This window comes from Rhinatrema bivittatum, chromosome 7, assembly GCF_901001135.1.
Source record: "Rhinatrema bivittatum chromosome 7, aRhiBiv1.1, whole genome shotgun sequence".
Lineage (NCBI taxonomy): Eukaryota > Metazoa > Chordata > Amphibia > Gymnophiona > Rhinatrematidae > Rhinatrema > Rhinatrema bivittatum.
In genome coordinates this window covers 213273360-213287562 of record NC_042621.1, presented here as the reverse complement: position 1 = coordinate 213287562, position 14203 = coordinate 213273360, and the positions used below count along the sequence as shown (strand labels likewise).

The window sequence follows — 14203 nt, the reverse complement described above, 5'->3', positions numbered from 1 at the left end:
GTCTTCTTCACTGTTGCTACTACTAGATTCATCAGAAGAATCTTGGAAAGTCACAAGTGGGCGTTTAGCGCCCTCCTTCTCGTTTTTCCAAAAATATATATTATCATTTTTGTAGTCATTTTCGTCCCTTTTAAATTTCTGTATTTTAAATTGTTTCAATTGATTCTTAAACTGTGTGATGTTTTGTTCTAACTGTTTTGTAGAGGCTTCAATTGTTTCAATATTAGTAGTTGTTGTTAAATGTGCCCGTATATCCTCTACCTCTTTGTTACACTCATTCACAGAGACAGATAATCTTTCCACAATCAAAACCATCAGGTCGAGAGAACATTTGTTTAAAATGGCTATCCAACGAGATACGAATTACCTTAAATACAATGGATCCTTTTGGTCTAAATGAGAAGATCAACTGGTATTCTTTAATTTTGAGGTTACTGATTACAGTGGGGATTGTCTTATGAAATGTCTTAATGAAAGAGAAAATGCCTTTGTTACAGTGCTGAAGATTGCTTTGGCGGCAGGTTCTGCTTCCCGTTGAGGTTAATGCATTTTAAAGCATGGTCATTCTGTTGATAGTGTAACATTATGTATAGAAATCAACATCAGATATAATGGATGCAAGAAAACCCTCCGTGGGTGTTTGAAGCCCGACTTGTGAAGACCTGTGTGAAGACTGTATACATCAAGGGGATTTAGAGATGGACGTGGTGGAGGACTGTTTGGAGATTTAAACAACAGCTATAGATGACCTGTGTGTAGACCGATGGTGGTGATGTATGTTCTGGTTCAGGGCTTTGTAGCCCGTTTCCGGATTTTTGTTGAAAGGTAGTAGATACATGGGCTGCCTAAAGTCTGAAGTGATAGAAAACTGGTTCCGGTACCTACTAAGAACTATAGACGACCTGATTGTAGACTGAGGGTGGTGATGCAATTTCCGGTTTAGGGTATTTAAAAGAAGCTCTGTTTTGCCGCCATGTTATCACAGAGCAAGTCCGAATGCGGACCGCGGAATATAAAAGAAAAGCTATTTTTTGCTGATGGAACAATGATGGACTTGTTGGTGGTTACATTTGCGATTGCATTTTTGGAACATGGTATATTAGTGGATGTTGGAGCCTGGAGTCCGTCAGCATATTTGGATATTCAGTATACCTGGAGACTATTTTATCAAATATAAAAACATAAAAATACAAAAAAGTATATTAATAAAGTAATGCGACCCTATACTATTTTAGAGTCTGCTGGGGATCACTGACTTTATCAGTATGGGGCCTACAAAACTTGATGGCTTTATTAATTTATGTGTAAACATTTACCAGTTTAACCACATTTTTTGATTTTGTTGGTACACAAGTCAGGTTACTGGAATACACTTGGTGTGTGTGTGGGTGTTGTATGTGGTTAATATTAATGAAACAGACAATGGAATGGCATTGATATCATACAAATGATAAAAAGATAGAGAAACTTACAGGAAATAGTTGCAAATTTATACAGGAAAATTAAGGGAGTGAAAAAAAATTATTTAGAGGCAGGGTTAAATTACTGTTCTAGAGCTCTTTTGATACAATGAATAAACTATATACAAAATGGCTGTAATGTTAAAAGGGAATCAGAATACTACCTTTTTTGGTTCAAATATCTTTATTAAAGTTATCAAGAAAAGAACTAAATTAAACTCATTAAAAGCAGTAAATCAAATGAATTGAGAAGCCAGCAATAATCAAGTCAAAGAAAAATAGTTATCAACTGGGCCCCATTTCATCACCCATTGAGAAACCCTAATATAGCAAGCTACAACAGTTTTTTCATATTTATAGTATAGACATACAGTATGCCACCAAAAATGTACATTAAGGAGACTTGTATCCTTCCAATTACACAGAACCATTTTTAGTGCAATAGCAAGTAGAAAATCTGCCAACTTCCTCTGTGGCATCATCAAGGCTGGAATCAAAGCTTAAGATCTTAATATAATTAGTTTGTAAAAGAGAGGAAACAAAAAGTGAGAATAGTTGTTATTTTCCCCCAAATAACCTAGATAGCTAGAGTCAATGAATAGCAATAAAACATATGTGAAAAGGTAGCTCGTGGTGCACTACAAGACCAATATTTATGAGAGCACAGCAAACCAGCACGGTGAAGTTTTGTGGAGTCCATAAGGCTTGATAAGTAATAAAAAATAGGAATTAACATATGAGGACAAAGACATTCGTATAGAGCCAGACCAATATCAATTCCATGAAAGATCTTCATTAACAGAATACTTCCTTAAATGCAAGTAGATTTGCTAAATATTTAAGTCAGATGTACTCTTGGAGGTATGTAGTAAGGATGATACAGGTTGCTGTGAAGAGCTACAAGTGAAGACGAAGAATTGTGTTAGAACTGAGGGTCTGGCTAGAACTGGGGGAGCCCCATGAGGGCAGCACAGGACTTCAGGGCAGAGCAAAGAGGATCTTCTGCCTGTACCAGCTACATCCCTTGCAGATTGAGCCCTTGAGTTCTGGTGGCTGGCAGAATTTAGGCTGTGACTGGAATCGAGGTGCAGGCTGTAACTTGGAGACACAGGCTGGCGACAAGGACTGAATACAAAAGGAAGGCAGGGCTGGAAACTGAGGAGGTGCAGGCATGGCATGGCTGGAGTCTGAGGCAAGGCACAGCTGAAATCTGAGGTAAGGCAAGGCTGAAATATAAGGCAAGGCAAAGCTGGAGTTTGTCAAGGTAAGGTTGGAGTCTGAGGTAAGGCAAGGCTGAATACAAGGGACAGGAGTAGACCCGAAAAGGACAAGACTAGACAAGACAGACAAGGACAAGGACAGGACAAGACAGAACAGAGAATGAAGAACACATTCTCCAAAGCCAGTGGTTCAGAAGGCCCATAGGCCATTAAGCATAAGGCCCATAAGCCAAACAAGGAGATAATAGGAGACCCAGAGACTGCAGGCTAGGCAGAAGGCCTGAGAAGGCTACAGGGCTAGACAGAAGGCCTGAGAAGACCACAGGCAAGGCAGAAGGACTGAGAAAGCCCCATGGCTAGGCAAGACAAAGCTGGAAGGTTCAGAGGTCACAGTGCAATACAAGGTAGAATACGGCCAAGCAGGGAGCTAAGTAGACTCATTGACAAGGCATCAGATTTTACCAGAGGCAGGGTTAAATAGGCCAAGCCCTGCTGAGTCTTGAACCCATGGACAGGCTGTAGTGAGAGCAGGTGTAGCTTCATTGGGACTTCTGGTGGCAGGGAGGCTACATAGCAGGCAGAATTCTAACAGGTTGGTATAAAGATGTTTAAAGAGGTCTTATTAGAAGACACTATCTAGTCTGAAGGTCTCTAAATCTAGAGGTATTCCTTATGACTCATTGCCTGTACGGTTGATTAAGGAATGTGATTTTGCTTTATGATTCATTTTTAAGGATTTAATTAATGCTTCTCTTGGAAATGTAGGTTTTCTACAAAAACAGAAAGAAACAATAGTCTGGCCTAATTTGAAAAAAACCCTATATTTGGTGTTTCAGCTATGCCAAGTTATAAACTGGTCTCAAATTTGCTATTTTTGGGGAAGACAAGAGAGTGAGCAATACCTATTCAACTGATGGCTTTTTGGGGGACAATGAGTTTTTAGGCCTAAGACAAATTGGCTTCCATCTATTGCATAGTACTGAAGCTTCTTTATTGATTTTAATGAACATCCTGTGTAAAAGCCTAGATAAAGGTTTGTACTTCTTGGTTGTGTTACTAGATCTTTCAGTACCATGGACCACGATATCCTTATGGTCCTTAGTCTTCATGGGTCCATGCATGATTTTTTAAAGTTCTTTTTGAAAAATAAAACTCAGATGGTATATTTTGGCTCCGATGTTTCAGAACCACGGATTCTAAAATGTGGCATCCCTTAAGGATCTGTTTTCTGACCTCTGTTATTTCATATTTATTTACAACACTTTTGGCAATTGATCAGAAGGTCTGGTTTTCACTGTTTAAGCTATGTGGACAGTGTCCAGATTGTTAGAACTCGTGGGTTAGTGGACCCTTGGCCGTGGTGAGAGATGGTACCGCCCATGGGGAGGAACCCCACGGGGCTTCACTGTCAGGAGGCGAGGTCAGCGGCCACAGGTGATACAGCTCAGAGAGTGCAGAGAGGGGAATGTGGATGCAACTGTCTGAATAGGTCCCCCTAGTGGTGAGGAGCCGGGCAGGCCCCGAGGCATGGGGATGCAAGCTGAGTATGAAGGAGTGCAGAGAGGGAGTATCCCCAGGGGTTAGAGCCATGGGGAGCTTCAGCACAGAAGGTATGAAGTAGGCTTACCCGAGGAGCGGGAAAGCCCAGGGGTCTCTGGCAGTGATAGAGAGAGAGAGCTACCTTGAGGAGCGGGGAAGTGCGGCACAGTCACAATTACACTATGCCATGCCTCGAGTAGCGGGGGGCGTGATACAGTCACAAAAGGAAGGCAATGGCCCAGAGTGGGATACAGCTCCGTAGATCTCCACGAAGCAGAGTAGTGAGACAATGGCCCGCAGGACGGGGTACACCTCCGGTGGTCTCCACAAGCAGAGTAGTGAGGCAATGGCCCGCAGGATGGGGTACACCTCCAAAGCTTCCATGAAGCAGAGTAGGAAGGCAGTGGCCCGCAGGGCAGGGTACACTTATGTAGAGTCTTCACAAGGCAGAGTGGTTCCAGGGCAATTCCGAGGAGCAGGGAGGCTGGAAGGCAGAGTCCAAGGCACAGGGCCCTCCGAGGAGCGGATAGCCAGAGACAGGAACAGGGCCCCTGAGGAGCGGGTACCCAAGAGTGTCTCACGCCAGGAAGAACCGGAACCAGGAACTGACGTCCGTAGAGAGATCCATAAGATTCAGCAAGGAAGGAACTCGTTGCCAAGTCAATTAGGGTCAGGCCCCGATGGAGCTTAAGAGTCCAGAGTTAGTGATGTCATCACGAGGAGATGCCCCTGAGGTTTCTGCCCTGGCGTCCATAAGAGGGGCCATGTAGCGCACGCACGCACCTAGGGTGGCCCAGAGGAGTCATGGCGGTCTGCAGCATCCTTGCAGCTCCAGGGAGTCCTGGAACGGAGCAATGAGCGACGGAAGCGGCTGGCCACAGCCGTGAGTTTCCCCAAGGGAGATAGAGAGGTAGAACACGCTGTGAGTAATAGCAGTTGCAGCAGCCTGTGATCAAGGGTTGTAACACAGATCTTTTTAGAGCTGGATAAAACTGAAGGCATGTTTTGAAGAATCTTACAAAATGTTTACGTTTGGTTACAGAATGGATGACTGCAAACAATTTTGTTCTGAACCCTCTTAAAATGGATTTTTAGTGGTTAAGAAGGTTATTTATAGAGCTCTCTGTCTAGTAGTGAGATTTGAGGGACCATATTTTAACAATTAAATCAGAAGTAAGGATTTTAGGGGTAATTTTGGACTCTGAGCTATCATTACTTCCTCATTTTAATTCTGTTGTCAAGTTTTCTCTTTTTCAACTTTAGATGGAACCTAACTTTCGGCCATATTTACAGACTGAAGATTTGGCCAGGATTATTCATGCAGATGTAACTGGTAGACTGGACTATTGCAATTCTTTATAAAAGGGGATGCTGAAAAGCAGCTCAGAAGATTGCAGTTATTCCAGAAGACAGCTGTGCGAATCCTACTGAATCCTTCATTGAGTTCTAGTCAAGTTTAGTATTGATTTTTAGAACTTGTCCCTAATTCTCATTGTGTTTCTGATGGGTGCTTTGATTCTTTTGAAAAATCTTCTCACTTGCTATGTTTCAAAGAAGGAGTTGAGATCAATAATGGTATCATCATTTGCAACAAAACTTGTAGAGACTAGATCAAATGTTTTTTTTTATTATTTATTTATTTTATTTAATTCTTTTAATATACCGATGCTCAAGACCAGGTCTTATCGTACCGGTTTACAATGAACTAGGGGGAAAAAACCAGTTAACAATGGAAGCAAGAAATTACATTATAACAGGGAATGTGGAACTTGGTAGTTAGAGGAAAGGATAGGTTAAACAATTTCTAACAGGAGAACAAAGCAAATAAGCAGAAACGTATGGCCTTATTTTATGGAATACCCTTCCAAAGCAAATTAGATTAATAAGTGATTTTCTTGTTTTTAGGAAACAATGCAACACATGGGTGTTTTATAATGCTTTTAAGAATTGATTGTTTCGAAATTTAAATCTGCTGTTCTATGTAATATCTCACAGGATATATAGCAATTGTCACGATCAGGTCCCTCCGCTCAGCATGCTGTAGGGCTTTGCTGGGCTTCAGGCCTCTGGCTTCGCTCCTATGACACGTCTTGTCCCCTTGCACAGCTCAGGCATAGCGCTGCTATGGACTCCTCACAGCCTCTAGTCAGAGTGCCAGGCCCAGTCCTGGCACTCCCAAGCAGTACACAGAAAAAGGATCTTAATCAATAAGGAGTTTAATGTGGTGCTGTAGCTCAGCGGCTGCAGCCTTATATTAATAAGGTTTGTCCTTACAAGCCCCAGGGTAAACAGCATTTAAAACACAATTCCCTTCCCGCCTGTCTCATACATCCATACAGCAATACAGGATTTACCATCCCCCAACCTCCTGGTTACTCCACCTCCATAGAGGAACAGCTGGAGCTTTCCTCTCCCCAGCTTACCTCCATCTCCTCCTCCTCAGACTCTGAGGAGCCGGGCTTTTGTGGCCAGGTCCACCACGGAGGCACGCCCTCTTCCTCAGCCTCCATAGATTCTGCTGAGTCATAGGGATCAGTCCCAATTTCCTCCACCTGTTCCTGCTCAGGCTCCAGCCAGGGGTCAGGTGTTGGTTCGGGGAACCTGGGAAGTGTAGTCTTTGCTACCTTCCTCAGCGCCCTCCGGTGGCTAAGTTTGGTACCACTAGCTTCTGCTCGGCTGTGTCTCAGCTGTTTCTGCCCCGGGCCAGGTCGTACTGCATCACACAATGTAGTATGAAGGAATGAAGCATTCTTTGTAGCCAATTTGCTTCCTTTCAGTTTTATTAAAAATGAGAATTTTAAACAACTTTGTTGGCCAATATTATGGCCTTTTATGGATGCATGGTATTCATTTTTTTGTTTTATAATTTTATTGCTAATGTGTGTGTTTTATTTTATTGTTGAATGCTGCCTTAAGTTGGTTTGAAAAGACAGCCTATATGCTTTATAACAAAATAAATATATAAAATAGATTTTTCCCACAAGAGAGGACAAGCAGGCAGGAAGTCAAGGTTTTCCTGGCATGGGCAGTTTTGTATTATTTATTTAGTTTCCTTTTATTACATGCTCTAACTACCAGAGCCTCAAAGCAAGTTATAACTTCATTCCAAAAAATAAAATGGAGTGAATAATGTATTTTTCACAGACATACCAAGGTGATCTTCAAAGTTTGAAAAAGTAGTTTCATTTTTCAAATCCATTGGTGACTAGTGCTTTGCTATAGCAATACATTTGGAGCACTGGAGGGGTGAGTCTGAAATGTTCTGTCCCACATAAAAAATTGCATCCATTAAATGTTTTTCCTGCCTTCTTATGCATAGTTTAATAATGGTGCAGTGCAAGCAGTCACAAATTATGACGTTTAGTAAATTCTGTACTAATCTTAGTGCCAACTGATAAACAGCTAAAAACATAGGAAACAGGGTTGTCACTAAGGACTTAACGAACATGCTAATCTTTGATAAATAAGCCCTAATGTATCTGAGACCCTAAACATGAGACCGGTGAAAAATGTACTTCTAATGCATCTGTTAAACTAATCATTAATTTATGTGTATGTAAGAGGAAGAGAGGCTACTTTTGCAGTTGTCTGCCAGTAAAACAAAGAGATGCAGTCAAAAGCAGAGTACCAGGGTTGTTGATTAGCTAGAACAAATTAAACTCTAAATAACTTTGACAAACAACAAACACCAAAAGCAACATCTACCTACAGCTGCTGTATTTTATTAAAATCTATCTTTCTTGTCTTCATATGAATTAAGATTCATAACTAGAAGTAAAGGAAAACATTTTTATGAGGATTTAGATCCAATAATGGCAATTTGCATTTATTATTTTTCATCTAAACTATCCCCGTATATTCTGAGTATTTAGATGAAGACCTTCTTCATGAAGGAGTAAGATGCTGCAAGAAGGAATCACATTGGTTTCATTATTATAACTGGGGCACAACACGTTAGACTAAGATATGAGTTATGTACCCAAGTTTACAGCCATAGGTTTCTCGCTTAGGGCATCATTGTACAAAAATGCCCTTCTGTTATGCACAAGTGAAAAACAGTTTATGAACAGGTCCTTTAGTGAACCACAAGGCTGAGCAAACCTGAGGGAACTGTAATCAGTTTAAAGCAGCTGGTGAGATAGGCCATAGTAAGCTCATGGGAACCTCAATACTAGAAATATAACATGATATTAGAAGGTCAGCCTACGGTAACATCACTGTCCTGAGGTGAAGGACTGTGAGCACAGTTCTATGTATTTACATCTTGAAGTAATAAATTATGCTGTAAAACTGAGATGCTAGGCTACATATGTATGCTTCCTCTATAACATCCTGGTCATATTGCACTACTTTTACTAGTGATTTATCATATTTATACTCAGTTACCATATAGTGAAAATGACTTATGAGGCTTAAACTGTCACTTCTTTTCTTATCATCAGAACAATTTATACTTTGCAAATTGACTGATGCCAGATGATATAATTTTCTATAAAACACCATAAAAAAAGGAAACATACTTTTGAAATTAGTTTCATGATGATTAATTTTTCCTAAAGTTGTTAAACGTTTTTCAGTCTGTACTTAAACTACTTTATTTTATGATTGATAGATAGTTAAATTATTTCTAATGAGTGCATAAAATGATCTCAGTGTATTAGTCATTGCCATGCATTACAATATAACATAGTAACAGCAGATCATGAGAGATAAGGACCAGCCAGTCTGCCTATTTGTTTTCCTCACTGGTTCTGATTCACTTTAAGTAAATAAAAATTTAAATTCCTGTTCTTAAAGTGACACCAGCTTCCTTTTCCATGTCTTTTACCAAACTTCTGAACCCTGTTCACAATACTGCCCTCTATGTCTGGCTGAAGCATGTCCAAACTCCACCCCAGAACCGGCCTCCACAAAGTCCACTGGTAGGCCACGCCATGCATCAGATTCTTGGTACAGTAGAATGAAGATACACATACAGTATATGTGAAAGTCCCTGTGGTCTCTTACTAAATTAGATTTAATTCCACGTGCTATCTCAGAGACGGCACTGTACTGATACCATGCACCTCTGTGTACATGTACAATTTGGGGTGTACCACACAGGGTGTATGAGAACCTATAGCAGTGATCTTTTTTAAAGTGCGCAGGCGTACTTTTTTAAAACCTGCCCCACAGTCTCTTGAGAATAGCATGGGAGTTCGGGCACCACATGGCTCAAATTCACTGAGATCCTAATGGTGACAGAAGAAAACATAGCAGCTGTTTCAGAGGTGGTGCCAGCAGCAAAGCTTTCAGAGAAGGGACGAAGAATGGGGGAAGAGTCAAGAAACCATGCTTAGGGTCATTAGTAGCTGCCACTGCTTCCTGGGCCTTACACAGAAGGTGCCTCTAGATAGAGAGGGAAGGATTGGCTCCAGAAGTTCCTTGAGGGATGTGGACAGTGACGGGCTGCATAATCTTGTCTCACTATTTTTCTTTAAATCTGTCTTACCTACAAATTTTCAAACTATTAAGTCTGCCCAAAGCAGCTTACAACATATATAAAAATACATTTTACTTATTCAATTTAAATAAATGTATCATAACACAGTTTATATATACAAATTAATACAATTCAGAGGAAATACAAAATAATTCATATATCAATGAACAATTTCAAAAAGCAAAATAATAATAATAATTATAATAAACAATAATAAAATCCCTAACACCCAACTAAATTACACTTCCTATTCTCACTGAGTAATGAAGTTGCTGCTAGGCCACAATTTATTAATATACTGCAACATAAAAAATACTTAATGACCCAGACAATCAAACATAACCCAATAGACTCCCTTACCCATCTAACATGCCACTATTCTGCCATCTCCTTAGAAAAGGACAAAATAGATGGCCCAAACACATCCTAAACCCTCCCTTAGAAGTTTTGCAAGGGGCAAACCCTTGTGGGAAACCCTTCAGAGACATCCTGCCCTTGTTGATGGCCACTTCTTCAGGACAGCTTGTGATGACATCAGAAAGAGGGGTAGGACCTAGGTGCTAGCAGTGCCGGGCAGTATCCAGGCAACCTCCAAGCAAAAGCCAGGCCATCTCCTCTTGGGGAGGCAGATGAAAGAAACTGCCTTAGGCCCTTCAGGTCTGGCCAGAGTGAAGAAGGATCTTCTTCTGAACTTAGGAACCAAGATAGCCCTGTTGTTTTAATTTGGGGACAAGATCCTGATCGAAGACTAATGTTACAGATATCCAATCATTTCACATATTGAGCTAAGCTTTTGGGTGGGAAAGAAATGAGTGTACAATTTCAGCAAAAGAATGCCTTATACCTATCCAGAGTCTGAAGGTCCCTCTAGGGTTGAGACTGGGAGTTCTTTTGATTTCCTTCCTAGCTTTGAATATCTCTGAAAGTGAATTGTATATTGAGGATTTTTTCAACCAAGTGCTGACGATGGAATATCAACAAACTTTTATTATATGAAACTGTTCCTCCTCTGCCTTGAATTGAAGAAGTCCTTGGGAGCAAAACATCTGTATATGTGTGCAGAGCTGAGACCAGCTTTTTCTGCGTCCTGGGCAGATATACAGAATCCCCCCCCCCCCCCCCCCCCGCCCTTTGATTTACCAATGTCTGCTCTGACACAGCGCTTTCTGCATGCACGTCCATGTGCATGCAGTTCCCGGGGCATGCACATGGACGCGCCAATTTTATAACATGTGCGTGTTGCCGCATGTTTATCCTGCTAACTTTAGGAAAACTGTACAGGATGACCAGAGTTAGCCAGATGACATTTCTGGCTAAATCAGCTTCTCCCCAGAGTGCTTGTAGACTGCCCCTTGAATGCTCATTTATCTAGCCAAATTTTTGTTGGAAAAATAGTTGTCCAGTTAGAATTTAGCTGGAAAAGTGGTCAAAATGTTAATTTAGCCATATAACTTAAATGGACCTCTATAAGATATTCATATACATTGGTTGAAGGTTGTCTCTGAAATGGCTGGCTGGGCTGAACTGAAATTGCTTCCTTATACTTGTAACCATAGGAAAAACATTCAAATTATGTTGTCCTTTCAGTTACAGTGCAACACAAAATACAACTCTTACCATTTAAATTTACAAAAAAAATTTTTATATATGAAAGTTGACTTATGACAACAGAAGACAAGACCTCAGACTGAAAGCATGCAAATGATTATGTACAACTTGAACATCATGAATGTACTAATTCAATCAATCTTTGGTCAAAGAGCCTCCCCTTTCCATGTTTCAACTAAAAAGAAGCCACATTGAAAGCAGAGACTCCGTTTCCAAAACGCTGACTTTACTAAAGCTTTTGTAGCCCTGAAGCAGCATAGTTGCAAAAACCCTGGCCAATGGCAGCTAATTTCAACTAACTTTCAGATGGCTAAGCTCAACTGAGTTCCAGACTGGCCAAGGTTAAGTTCCATAGAATTTTGGACTGGCCAGTGGTTACTGCTTACCAAGAATTTCAATAACCTTGGAATGTTCTCATTGGTTTATCCACTTCGGAATACATTTCATAAAGAAATTGGTTCATGTTTAAGACAAGTGGACTTACATTAGACTCATGCCACTGGGACACAGGAAGTGACAATGTTTTAGTCTGGATATTGTTCTATTAGGACATTGGGTACTTGCCAGATTATGGCCTGGATTGGCCACTGTTGGAAACAGGATGCTGGGCTTGATGGACCCTTGGTCTGACCCAGCATGGCATGGTCTTATGTTCTTATGTTCTTATTGATACTGTTGATAAATAACATTTCAGTTTAGCTAAACTCTAGAGATCAAGAATAAGGTTATAAGAATTTTATTAAATAGATAAAAAGATATAAAAAATAATTTTGAAAACATTTAATATAACAGGTTTAATAAAGGAATTGATTTTTAAGTGAAACTTATGGAAAAAAAGAAGCTCTTTGACAAAAAAATTGAATGAATTGGTATATTCAAGATGTGCATAATCACATGATTACTCTCAGTCTAAGGTCTTGTCCTCTGTTGTCATAAATCAGCTTTCAGACATAACATTTTTTTTTTTGTAAATTTATATGTTAAGGGTTGGATTTCGTATTGCATGTGTTTGGACCTTTACCTGCCTTGATTAACACTTCACTTATAGTGATGCAAAGTCCCTTAATTACCAGGCAATTTGTGAAGTAATACTCAAACCATGCAAAACGTCACTCAGAAAATATAAAACAAGCCTTCACACTAACACAGCATTAACTCCAAGAACCCCAACAGCAACAACCCTGCATGAAAAGGCAACATTATAAATGCTCACCTGGACCTAAAACATCAGTGCACCTTCTAGTGGGAAAAAATAACAAGCTGGACTACTACAGATCCCTACATAGAACTTACCAGCAAGCAGAATACTTCACCACTGTCACACGTATAGAACACAAAACCCTCATCAAATACAGAAGTAAAGGGTTCACAAATTAGAAATTGAATTCTTCTCTGCTCTGCTATTCTCTCCAGTTCTCTCTCTTCCCCCACCTCACCTTTTTGTTCCTCAGATGCAGGAGTGGGGGGGGGGGGGGGGAGGATAACAAGAGAGGATTAGGGAGGGTTCTTTGCTTTGCAGTGTGCTCTGTCTATGTTATGGTTGTGGACCCTTGGGCCGGCTGAAACTGCAGATGTTGCACTGTGGGGACCCAAAGCGAGCGTCACAGCCGGGAGGTGGTGCTGAAGAGAGACTCCGGAGAAGACTTCGCCACTGGAAGTCTGAGGTCCTCCCAGGAGGAGCCCGTAGGGGCCCGGACCTCTTGGACTTAGGTGGGACCCTATGTGACCAAGGATCCAGGAAGCAGCCGAAGAGATGGTCGATGAGAATAGCAGGACCCAGGAGGCTGGAAGAGTCTTCACCCTTGGAGGGTTCTTTGCTTTGCAGTGTGCTCTGTCTATGTTATGGTTGTGGACCCTTGGGCCGGCTAAAACTGCAGATGTTGCACTGTGGGGACCCACAGCGAGCATCACAGCCGGGAGGCGGCACTGAAGAAAGACTCCGGAGAAGACTTCGCCACTGGAAGTCTGAGGTCCTCCCAGGAGGAGCCCTTAGGGGCCCGGATCTCTTGGACTTAGATGGGACCCTATGTGACCAAGGATCCAGGAAGCGGCTGAAGAGATGGTCAATGAGGACAGCAGGACCCAGGAGGCTGGAAGAGTCTTCACCCTCGGAAGCCCGCAGCTCCCCTGGGAGGAGCCCGTGAGAGCCCAAGCCGCTGGGACTTAGGAGAATTCCCTGGGCCAGCAAGAACCGGATACCTGAGGAGGCAGAGGAAGCAGAAGTCGGAGTCCAGAGACAAAGCCGAGTCAGAAGCCAGAAATCAGAGGTCCGAAGCCAAGGCCAGGGGTGGAAGCTGGAAACAGAGTCATTGGACGGAGCCAGGTCAGAAGCCAGAAATCAGAAGTCCAAACCAAAACCAAGGGCGGAAGCGAAGACGAAGTCAAAGGACGAAGCCGGGTCGGAAGCCAGAAGTAGAAGAGATGATCCAAGATCCAAAGCAACAACTAGCAACTCAGGGGACTGAGTGAACCTCATTGCAAGGCGAGGTTTAGGCCCAGCTGGAGGGTTTAAATACCCTGCAACGTCTGACGTCATCCGAGGGCGTCCACCGAGATTTCCAGCGCTGGCCCCTAGGGGGTGGGGCCAAGCATGTCAGTTTGGCGGAGTCTTCCTCACGCAGGGAGAGCCGCAGCAGGAGGCTGATCGGGCCTACACGGCTGCGGGGATGTTCGTGCGGGCCGGGCCGGCCCCAAGGTAGGAGGAGGGACCGAGACACGGCCTGGTCCCAAAACAGTCTACTCCAGGTTCACAGCCACTCCCAGCAGTTCCTTGAACCATGCCTGAGAGGGGGAGGGGGATGGAGTAGGAAACAGAGAGCTGATCTCTGCTGCCTGAGATTTTGAGCACTGGCCAATAGAAACATTAGGGCACAATCTTGCGTGCTTATGCCTAT

General features: G+C 42.2%; 1 protein-coding gene across 2 annotated transcripts in view; it reads left to right on the top strand.

The window, feature by feature from the left end:
* Nucleotides 1-14203, top strand: part of PRKG1 (protein kinase cGMP-dependent 1) — a 2212673-nt gene that overhangs the window by 400731 nt on the left and 1797739 nt on the right. The gene's annotated exons all lie outside the window — the stretch shown is intronic.